The sequence below is a fragment of the Limulus polyphemus genome, unplaced genomic scaffold (genome assembly GCF_000517525.1).
Source record: "Limulus polyphemus unplaced genomic scaffold, Limulus_polyphemus-2.1.2 Scaffold711, whole genome shotgun sequence".
NCBI classification, from domain to species: domain Eukaryota; kingdom Metazoa; phylum Arthropoda; class Merostomata; order Xiphosura; family Limulidae; genus Limulus; species Limulus polyphemus.
Genome location: NW_013666321.1, coordinates 216176 through 228757, shown reverse-complemented (window position 1 = coordinate 228757; position 12582 = coordinate 216176). Strand labels below are relative to the sequence as shown.

The window sequence follows — 12582 nt, the reverse complement described above, 5'->3', positions numbered from 1 at the left end:
AACTATTGTTATAAATAACACATTCAATTGAACTAAACTATGTATGCCTATTTAAATATATTTACGCATGGTTTGTATATATCGTATATATATATATATATATATTATTCATAACTTTGGTGTATAGGACGCAAGCAGATTTGACATCAAATTTTGGGGCAAAAAAGTGCGGTATATTTACCGAAATATACGGTATATTTTTCAGTCTAATGTATTGTAAATATCGCTTGTTTTTAGATTTATTTATTTAATTTAAAACTCAGCTAATGTTTCAACGAAATATATACTAGAGATACGGGAAAGTGCATACGCGTAGTAGAGAAAATTAGCAAGTAAGCGATTGTTTAACATTTTCTGTGAACTCAGTAAATAGCAATAGAAACGTTATGACAGCTTGTATTAATGGAAGATACTTGTGTTTATGAAAAAACTACTTACTTAACCGCAGCAATTCAAATGTATTATTTCAGGGTAAGGTATACATCAAACCTAACATTACCTCAAAAACAACTCACTCTAGTAAGACTTCAGTAGATGAACTTTCTAGTATTTTTGTTGTAATTGTCAAGTAATTACTTGTAGTTCAGACATTTACTGTCTGTACGGAGGAAATTATACTACTTATGTTCAGTTGATTAACCCACTTTATGTAACACTACAATTGTTTTTCGTTTCGGAAATCATAGACAGCAGTTTGATAAACAATACACACGAGGTACTGCTTTTAAACTGCATTACATTTGTCCTTTACAATTTTAGAGTAAGTAGTATTAATACTAAAATCATTCACATAATTGAAGTAACAGACAGCTGACTAATAAACTCGCTAACTCAATAACTAATCATACACTGTAACAAATTCTCAAACCAGTAATTTATATTCTAGCTTAATTCGTTTTTTATTTATCTCAAACTGTTCTAAAACTTTTAAGAAGTTTCAGATCATTAAGCCACGCGCTCATCATGTGGCATCAAAATCCCTCTAGCCTTCTAGCCAAAATAATAATATAATACAAACGTTATTAAAAAGATAGCCTACAAAAATACCATTTACCTTATGTAAAAATATGTTGAAAGGATACAGTTATTGAAACTTATTTGTATGTTATTTCAATTTTATATACATTTTTTAAACGTTGTGGCAATAACGTTACGGAATTCAGCTTATTTGAATAGTGTTTTTTTTTGTTTTTTTTTCTGATTAGGGTAAAGCTTTCGGTGTTACCCCTGACGAATGTGATGAAGGATTTTTAGAAGAAAGCACCACCATGTGTCGAGATGACCAACCTTGTGAAACAGTTACTCACTTTATTCTTCAGCCACTACGAAACACGAAAGTGTTCTTTAAACATAGCGTTCCACAACTGTGTTACCTAGATAAATGCGTGGAAAATGTTTTGAAAGGGCGCTACCTATTAAACAATTCAGTAAATTAGATATTGTCCATGCCATATTAAGTTAGATGCAGATTCTTCCGTTAAACTCTATTCCCACAAATAAACTTATTATGTATAATTATTATGACCATACTATTAACACCTGTAGTCAGGACTGGCCTAAGTATATTAGTAGCTTAAGAATTTTTAGAAATGATACCACTCCCTCATACAAACTGGAATGGTAGTGACAATACATTTGCAACATTATTCCAGAGTTTACAGGTCTTCAATTCTTTATTTCACACGTACACGCTTTTAATGTGGGCGCAGGTCATGAAGTGTATCAACTTATACAACAAGTTCACAGTTCATGGGCACACCTTTCGAATTTTCATTTTGGAAAGTAATACATTAGATCCGCGGGGAGTAAATTATGGGTGTGCGCACTCAAGGGGACGTGGAGAGTCGGTAGGGAGACGCGTAACTATGACTATTGGAGCATATAAATTATATCTCAAAGAACGAATTCAAGAATAACGAAGTTTTAAAACTACCGGAGAGATACTGATACTATTAAATAATTTAGTAATTATAATTAACATGGGAGAACGACATGTACAGTGCAGAAGAGGGTACAACAAAACGTAGGTTTAGGAAAAGGATAGTCATTAAATAAAAAAAAAGGAAAAATTGCGTATTACTGGATTAATTCACCGCATTTGATTCTTGAGGCGGCATAACTGTTGAATGGAATCCTGATGTGACTATCCAGTTTCACCTGACTAACTGTAGGTCGCATTTAAATTGCGATAGGCTAGTTTTGAAAAGGTCATTTTGACCACAGCAACGGAAACAGACATTTCTTTGTCAGCTATAGTTAGTGCTCGCAGCACCCACGTGAAAGTCCTTAAAATATATTAACAAAGATCTTAGGAAACCCTTTAAGGTTCTCTCTCTCCTTCCTATTCTGAGGACGTGAAGACCTAGAACTTGACATTATTGACAACCTACTTCTGATTCTCAACCTTCTCTACACACTGCATACACAAATCACATTAAACGTCAGACACTTACAAACTTCAATGTTACCTTCAGGATATCCAGAAAATCAGGCTAAACTAATGAAAACCAGAATTACCTTTATGGCCTTCTAATTCAGTTATTATTAGGCCTATAATACATCCAACACAAAAATAAATAACATTGGCTTGAACTTATCTACTTAGTACTTTCTGAACATAATAAATAATTTCAAAAATAGTATCGATCTTTCTTTCACACGGTCCATAAACGCACGGAAAACCTCTTTCTCGAATATTCCACAGATTACATCATTCCAATGATCTATAAGGAACGTGATTTATTTGAATAACCAGAGCAAACTCTCGATGAAGGACGACGTCAACTTCGTTTCACGCATTCATTAGCAATCGACAATCGGACTGGCAGTAAATCTTCTAGAACAATTTCCATCCCCTCCGTTAGTATCTGTTTAACAAAACACACATTCAGATGATAAACTATAATCGTTGGTTGACACATCTTGAAAATACGTTGTAAGTAGTCCCTTATAACGCTTACGCGCACGGTAAATCATTTTCCTCAAAATAACTATAGAATAATATTCTCATTTAAATAAAACCTTATATCTTCTGTTGCTTCCGAGGTGTGTCTAGCCATTGACCTCGTGATGTAGTTATAAAAGGCCGCAACAGTGTTAACTCACAATGCTGGTGGTATTATTTTGAAGCTTTGTAATTTTATGTTGTTACTACAAACTCGACCTTATGTAAAACAAAAGTCGTTGTGTTTTATCTTTGGTGTAAAACAACAAATAAAAACAAACGAAGGTGTGGGACGTTGGTGCAATAAGGAAATGTTTTGTAACTGTTATATGGTTGTGTTGTTTTGTAAACTATGTTTAATACGTAATGAGAATGTAAACTTATTTGTGATTGATCTAAATTATATATCAAAAAATTGTACGGAACAATAAAACATGTCGGATTAGAGAAAGTTGTTAACTCTTAACTATACAGGAAATAACCGTAATTATATAAACATAGATACATGCCAAACAGACGGGTGTCCATTGCACTTCCTTGTCACGTAGCTCTTATTAAAATCATTATATGACCAAGCATCTAGCCTGAGAATATACAGAAGAAAGACGTTTGTGGTGGACATAATCATACCAACACTCATAATAAAGAAATATAAACAACGCTGATTCTGTCACGAGACTCCAGTTTATTGTCTCTGCAGCAAGATGTTTTCATAATTTCATGAATGGTAGATAATAGAATGGTTCCATTACCTCCTTATCTGTCTTGCTACTTATCAACCGATTTTTTTTTTAACCCGAAGAAGACCTGTGCACGCCAATCGATTCGTTGTTAACACTGATGCTTGTAGACACATGCTGGAATTCTGTAAATACGCGTAGGAAACACACAATCTTCAGAACACAAATTATTCAAAGCCTCTGAGGTTTCGTATTACCAGAATAATGATGGAGAGTATACTTAAAATAATATCCTTTTTTGTATCAAATACTTTATTCTTATTTTCAACAAGTTAAAAAATAAAGATATTTACATGTTGAGGATATCAAAGATAATATCAAGGAGGTTGAATCCATTTGGGTGTCTATTAGCGGATATAAAGGGAAAAGGCATTTAGTGGTAATTTGTTACAGACAACCACATAATACTGCTGAAATAAATGAGAAACTTTAGAATGAGATTAGGATTTCAGCTGTTAATGAGATCATAATTGTAGGTGATTTGAATTTCAGGCATATAGATTGGGAAATGCTACGGAGAAATGTTTTGAAAACTGTTCAAGATGGTTTTCTTCACCAATTGGTCAAAGAACCTATTAGAAATTATACTATTTTCAATTTATTGTTAACTTCTAATACAGAAGTGGTTGAAAAGATGGAAATTGGGGAACATCTGGGTGCAAGCGATCATTGTTCCATTATGTTCGATATGTTGCTGTTTGGAGATCAGGAATAATGATATTTTGGTCACAAGTTTCAAAAACGCAAATTTTGAAGGGATGCGACAATAATTATCCATTGAGAATTGGGCAGCTGAAGTATTTGAAGGCACTGATCAAATGTGGAAAACTTTTTAAGATAAATTTTTAAATATTCACGATAAACATAATCATTAAAGAAAGAAAAGGGTAGCTGCAAGTAAAACGCCAGGCTGGCTCACAAAATGTATAAGGGATAAAATTAAAGAAAAGCATCACAAATTTAAGAACTTTAAATTGACTGGTATGAAAGGAGATCTAAAAGATTCTAGAAGATCAAGGAAGTTGGGACATCAAAAAGGACATATGAAAAAAGGTTGGCTGAAAATGTAAAAATTAACAGTAAGGATTTCTTTAAATACATTAAGGGCAAATAAAATATTAGAATGTAAGTATTAGAATATTAGCAAGTAACTAACAGTCACAGCCCATACGAAGTCGCAGTGGTAAAGATTGTATCAGAACTACATTTTGACACTGTTTGACAATTGGTTAGGTAGTTTGATGTCACCGAAAATTGATCGCTTTTATGATGCAAGGTATTAATACACTCAGATAATAAAAAATGTGTTTAGATCAGGGATATCTCTTGTATTAACTTCAATCAAGCTAATTTCAATATTGCACCGAAACGAAGGTTTATTTTGAGATAATTTAATTAAATATTTCAATCCATTCGTGTTATTCATAATTCAAGAAAAGATATTTGATTGTTGATCGGGAGTAAAAGGAAAGACCATTTCATTTTTCAAAAAAGTGAAGTCAGTGTTTTCAGGTATTGTAATGAATTAGTTCATTATGTTGTTGTCTTTCCTCTTAAACCTTCTACAAATAAGAAACAGTAACACTTCGAATTACCTACCATAACTAAGGCACAATATTTATAAATTCTTCAAGATCTTGTTTTTGTCATCTTACGCCTTTTAATGAAGATGGTAACGTTGACAGGGAAATAGATTTAAACGAAGAAGTTTCGTAAAGAGCGCGAACGGTAGTGTGATGTAAAATTACTCATGCTAGAAATTTTCATAAAAGTGACCCGAAAAACGGCGCTAACTCAGTAACCCGTGGCCCAATGAAGTTTCGTAAAGAGCGCGGACGGTAGTGTGATGTAAAATTACTCATGCTAGAAATTTTCATAAAAGTGACCCGAAAAACGGCGCTAACTCAGTAACCCGTGGCCCAATGAAGTTTCGTAAAGAGCGCGGACGGTAGTGTGATGCAAAATTACTCATGCTGGAAATTTTAATAAAAGTGACCCGAAAAACGGCGCTAACTTGGTAACCCGTGGCTCGATTTTATTCTGTTTCTATTCTCATTTCATTACAAATATGGCGCTATTGTGCGCCGTTTTTGATGTATTTAATTACAGACAAGCAAACAAACAATATCAGAGTTTTAGTAGTATATAGATAAAAAGGGGAAATAAAGGTCTCATGGATTAATTTAGTCCAATCCCGCCTAAAATAATTTCAAATCTCCCTTGTTTAATAATGAGTTTACTTCTGTATCCTTCAATCTATTTGTATGGTCGTACACCTATCTTATTGTCTTTTTCATACCTGCCCATCTGATTTATTGTTGTACAAGTCCCTTAATTATTCTTAATTATCCATCTTTATATTGCTGTACGTGTATTTTATATATTTACATTTTTATACCCATGTTTACTTCCATATTTGTTGGTTATTGCTGTATATGTATCTATTGTAACCAGGTTCATTTTTATTTCTTAATCTGTTTATATGAATATTCCTTTATCCTTTTATAGCTGAGTTTATATCCTTATCTATGCTTTTGTGTATGTGTTAGCTATTATCTAAAACGTAGCTGAGTTTGTTTACACATTGCTTCGTCCTTACGTCTGGCGTGTCATTTTTTGACTATACAAGGCCCTGTTTTTTGTTGTTTTTTTGGTGTATTTTATATACAAACTGGATAATAGTAAATACTCGCATGGCTTTACATGTGCTTTTTGGGTAAATCACCCTATTTATATACATTTTATAGTCATCATCTTGTTTGTTTATTCGTTGTGGCTATTTCTGGGAGGTTTATTTCTTCTAAGACAGTGGTTCTCAAACTTTAAGAATTCATGTAACCCTCTTATTTTATTCCTTACCCCAACTCTTAACCCATTCTTGAAGCCTAGCTTAGATTAAAATGACCACATTCGTAATAGTATTGTTTGTTTAAAATTGTAAATAGATATACAAAAGTATTATGTTGACTCGTAATTTTTAAAAATACATTTGGTCCCTGACGGTTTAGCACTCAATAACTGAAAACAAAAAAACAACAACCGCCATTACCTCTTATCTTTGTTGAGAACCTCTGATGACTGCGGAACACCAGGGAACACAGTTTGAAAACCACTGTTTTAAGAAATGTACATATTTTTTCTTTTTTTGACATGACTCTCAATATTTTGGTGATACTAAAAATAAAACAAATAGTTGTATCAACTCGAGTGCATGCCCGTCACTTTCACAGTGTATGAGCGAATTTCATTTGTTTAAATCGTGATGTCGGGTGTCATCCACGTACTTATTTTTACCACAACAGTCTATGTTAATCTGGTTTTAACTTTGAGATAAACGGGCGAGAGTCACTAAGATTATTTTTCTATTGAGCTTCTGGAGAGAAGCAAAACCAAGAATTTATTTCTTGTGATGCTAAATTCGGAGCTTTGTTACTTTAGGCTTACATAAAAACAAACAAGCAAACCAGTATTTAAATTTCTGGTAGAGAAGAAATCAAGAATTCGCGTATTGAAACGTGAAAGTATAGTTTATTATAGTATAATAAACTAATATTCAAAGCACAAGACCTGCTCCCCCCCTCCACGAAAAAGCAGAGGAAAACAGTCGTAACGCATGACATTCGTGACGTCATGTCATTTACTTATTCTACCTTATTTATTTGTAGTACTTATTTCTTGCCACTGAAGACACGCTGTGTAAATAAAGTAATTTAAGAATACAGTGTGTTCGTTAAACCCCATGTCATTTAATCAAACTTGCTATCTTTAGCTGTGTCATACGCTTGTATACATCTGTTCCACATTATCTCTATAAACAACACAAAATTTCAGGTTGTTCAGTAAATTCAATGTATCATTTTACTTTGTAAAGTTCTGTGACAGAACCCAGACATTACCCAGTCTAAATATTTCAAATATACATAGGACATTATTAACTGTTGGTGTTAAGTATTTATATTTGTATCAAATGTTTTGCATAAGTATGTAAAAAATAACGGTCTTTTAAAACAGAGTATGAATGAAGTTATTGATTCTAAAGATAAATTTACAGCCAGAATTACAACATGCATGCGCTGCAGTTTCTTGTATGGTTCTCATTTTGATGAACTACAAACTTGAACAACCAACTCGCGTTAGCGCTTTGAAACTCGTTCCAGATTCACGCATTTTTTCATTAAGATATTCTTTGATATACGTATACTTTAGTCTTGATACATACGTTGTTGGCGGAAGAATCATAACACAGTACTAATAAGTTGCCTAACTTCTTTTGAATGTTATCATTGGTTCCCAAAAATCTTTTTATTTAATTTTGGATGACTCAAAGAAGTTTCTGAACGTTTTATGTATCTGTATAAACCTACCTAAATAGCTATTGAATTATTTCAATGTATTTTACCTATAATAGGTTTAGTTTTATAACCCGTTAAGTGTTGGATCAGATGTACTTACTTTATCCATTGGACTGTAACCACTCAACTTGGAGTGTCATGTTCGCATGCACGCATTGCTATTTTGTTGGGAAAGACTGTAAAAAAGTTCACTGAACGGCCGATAAAACCCCAATTACAGTTTTACCTCCTGGCGCAACGTGTTCTTGAACTTTGAATGACCGCTTGTATGAGGTCATGTGTTGATCCATTGCTTTGTTGATCATATTCCGTTGAATCAAGTGTTTTAAAGTACAGGAAATGTAACATTCAGGTGATAATAAATTGCATCTCTTTATTGTTATGATAATATGTCAACGTTCTAATATACAATCAAGATTAGAAAAAAAAGTTATAAATAAAACCTTTTGTTATGGGCACAATGACAGCTTGTTAATGTTTCGTTCAGAATATAATGTTAACACAGTACATAAGCGATTTTTTCAGGATATTCTGTAAGACCTGAATTTAACATCATGTGAAAGTGGTTGAAACTATTTTATATGATCATAGGTGGAGCAAATATTTAAGTGTACAGTTTTAATATACTGAAAAGTAAAAAGTACACGCATACATTGAGTAACAAATCTCTTATTATATGCGGACTATATACAATTATAATGTGAGCAAATGCATGTTTATTTCAAACTATATCACGAGTGCTACATCTAAACGAAGAAAAGACTACATATCTTTCATCCGTGATGGTAGAACAGAAAAAAATATGTAGTACACTTGTTTTTCCTTAGAGAAAATGTATCTGACCTTTTTTTTTATATGTGTTTGAGTGTGTGTAAAGGCTCTAGTGAGATTCTAAAACTTATTCTGTGCGTAACAAAGTCAAGGTTACTGACTAAATTTCAGGTTAAATGCTGTTTACGAGTCTTCCGTACATTCCTGGCCCAGATCTACAAGTGTGTATCCATTCCCTTAGGTATTACAGGCCACGTGACCTTAGAACCTTTTTTTTCACATTACATTGAAGCTAGGTCCTCGTGCGTATAAATTGCATGTATGAGCTTTCTTGAAAAACTTATTTAAAAAAATATTTAATTATACAGGGCAGTTACATTTATAGATACACTAACCCATCTCCCAGATGATCAGTACTTTAGTGACTTGTTTGATTGTGAGGTTCATTATTATCTTTTCAGATAAACTTTTGTCAGCCTTAATGCACTTTAATTTTGAAACATTAGGCTTTATCATAAAATAGAGAAACACATTTTGCCCATCAAATGAAAAATGTCAAGAAATTGTCTTAATTCATAACATGTTATAGCCTTTCTCAAGTATATACTTGTCCTGAGGGAAACTAGATAATTGAAGTTATCACCACAAACCTGTATACCCCCCCCCCCCCCGAACAACTCGCATTCACTTAAATAAGGGAGTAATATCTTGGACTAAGAAATAATATGTTTATATTTTTTTCAGGCTTCTTGTTTATTATTTATGATATTAATGTCTTTACTTTGAAAATTAGCAGATCTATGGCCAAACTTTTCCACGTTAGTTAATGAGAAAATATTCAGTCTGTCGTCATAATTCAAACGTGTTATACAAAGAATCACACTAGAATATAAAGTGGGATAACGTGTTTTCGTGCGGACTACACAACAACAACAACAAAAAAAAACACCTAGACAAACACTTAATACTTTTCCAAGGCAGACAACAGTTATCATGTTTCCCGCAATAACTAAACTTACGATCTTATGGAACAGCACATCGTTTTGACCTATCACCCTACCCGAGCCCCTGATAAGTTATCTTACAATCTTGTTCCATCTCGCAACGAACAATCTTAATTTCCTAATCGACTTCGTAACAATTAACTTATAATAAAACTAGGAATTTGCATGGCCAGTTTGTTAGGGCGCGCGACTCGCAATCTACGGGTCGCGGGTTCGAATCCCCGTCCCACCAAACATGCTCGTGGGGGTGATATATTGTGACGGTCAATCCCACCATTCGTTGTTAAAAGAGTAACCGAAGAGTTGACGGTGGATGGTGATGACTAGCTGCCTTCCCTCTGGTCTTTCACTGCTAAATTAGGGACGGCATAATTTTAGGTTTTTTCGACAATTACTACGCCGTATTTCGGCCAATTTACATGGGATTTGGTACTTTTTTACAGGTCCCAAACAGAGATGTATACAGTTTTGGAATTTTTATCTTTTGCTCAATTTTTCAGCAAGGAAAGCACAATTTGGGTTTTTCGTGAACTATTCATGTGTATGTCAACCAACTTACATGGGATCTGGTACAAAGATACTTTCTTGCATGTCCCAAGTAGTGACATAGACAGTTTTCGATTTGTTTGGTGTCAGAATTGGTCATGTTGGGATTGCGTGGCAGAGACCGCGAATCTTGGCCTCTTCAATTTACTGTTACAATTTACTGGATATTTGATTCAAAACGGAATAATTTTGTTAAGAAATACAAACCAGTATAAGATGGGTATGTTTTATTGTCTCGCTGCATCATCTTCTGTAACATCGTTAGCAGGAAGAGGATTTACTGAGGAAAAGAACCATGGATCCTTGTCCTTATAACCAGTTTGTGATACAATATCTACATGTATGTAAAGTTTTCTTCGATTAAAAACTTGACAGGATAAATATATATATATATATATATATCAGTCATACATTCACTATTCTGTTTTGGAGCCCAAAATTATTTAATGCTATTTTTTCTAGCTATATGTATACTTAGATATGAATGTTATATAGTGACGTCAGTTTCAAAATACATATTTTGGTTGTACATGTCGTTCAATAAACTTTGACACGATTTTTTACATTATGGCTTTCAATATTTCTGTAATGTCTTTAGCATTGTAGTGATTATTGAAAGGTAATTGGAGAATATTTTACTTTTCAAGAGGGTTGGTTGTATTGATTTTTACTTCGGTACGTGACTGTATCTGAAGCCATTTGTAAAAAAAAAAATATTTCATCTAAGACGCCATCTTATGGATATTGGTGATTAATGTGTGTGTATTTTGATGTATAAATCCATTTCTACGTTGCTTAATCTTTTATCATTTCTTTAACGCGACGTATGCTTTTCAATACGTTCATGAAAGAAGAATAGTTATCCTTCATTTACAGTGAAGTATTTGATAAATATTAATGAAATTTCAGCTGATCTTTTCACAAGTTTTTATAATTTTTTTAAAACACTTCAAGGAACGACTTTTCTCATATTTATTGGGACAGCTCCTTTAATTCTACTTTTAGTAGCTTGATTGTTTTTTAAACTCAAAAATGTAAGGCATTATGTGATTTAAATATATATTAAAGTATGAAAATTTATTCAATAAAGACGTCAAATTTCACGGATTTTGTGCATTTCAAAAACTTATTTCACACACGCGCACACACACACACACACACACGCGCGTTTAAATAGACGTCCGTGTTTTTCATTTCGTATTGTATGATAACGGAAACATTAGATAGCATGAACGATATTCTAAAGGTAGAAGTTCACAAGCAAAAGGCTTCTCTTTAGGTGGTGACGTCACTTAGGCATCGTACATAATACGCCGCAATGTCTTAGGTTATACATAGTCCAGAAAGACGATGCCCCAAACTTTGTCACTTCTGTCTCGTGGTGAGTTTTTTTTTTATATGCAAATATTTTACTGTTTATATGAAGCAAATGTTATTTGTGTTCCTTAAGTTTAATTTTACACGACTTACAACTTTTGATAAAATTTATTTCACCTGTTGAACCTTTCTAAAATATAAAATATAAGTAAGAATGTATATAATTGTATCTGTATTACAAGATTTTCATTAAAATTTTGTTTCTAAATTAATGTGTTTATTTCATAAAAATGGAAATCAAATGGATGAGAAATAATTTTACTCAACAGGAACGCAGAAGCTAATAGATGGGTATAGAACTTAATAGACATAAGCAGTGTCTTTTGTTTTTATTCTCTACAGGCTTATTAAAAAAATAAACATAAAGGTATCCGTTTTAGCAAAAAAATAAATGGCAATGTGACTCGGTATCTCTTGCTTTCTTACTTGATCTATTTGGCCTCTCCTCTAAATGTATGTAGATGTGTCCATAGAAGAACTATTTCTATTATGGGATAGTCCAGTGTGTAATAACATTTTTGTTATACAAAAGATTTCTTTTATTGAATCTAATACTTCTAAACTTGATAGATGCTGACGAACAACTGAAAATACTGTTGATTCTGGATATTATATTATCCTCCTTACCGTTTTACTTTTTCCAAAAATAACGACACTAACGTGTGTTTTTTTTTTTATCGAAACCGCCCTTCCCTGGTGATTCTTTACTGCGTATCAGTACTGTATAATAAGTCACCCTATCTGGACTTTTTGTAGAAATCATAATCGAAGTTCTATCCCTGTACGAAACATATTACATAGAAACTTTCTAGAATTTCCCAATACAGAATCTGTCAATATTCGCAATT

General features: G+C 33.0%; 1 protein-coding gene across 2 annotated transcripts in view; it reads left to right on the top strand.

Annotated features, from left to right (window-relative positions):
* Window positions 1-12582, top strand: part of LOC106460111 (serine/threonine-protein kinase mig-15-like) — a 104864-nt gene that overhangs the window by 16185 nt on the left and 76097 nt on the right. The gene's annotated exons all lie outside the window — the stretch shown is intronic.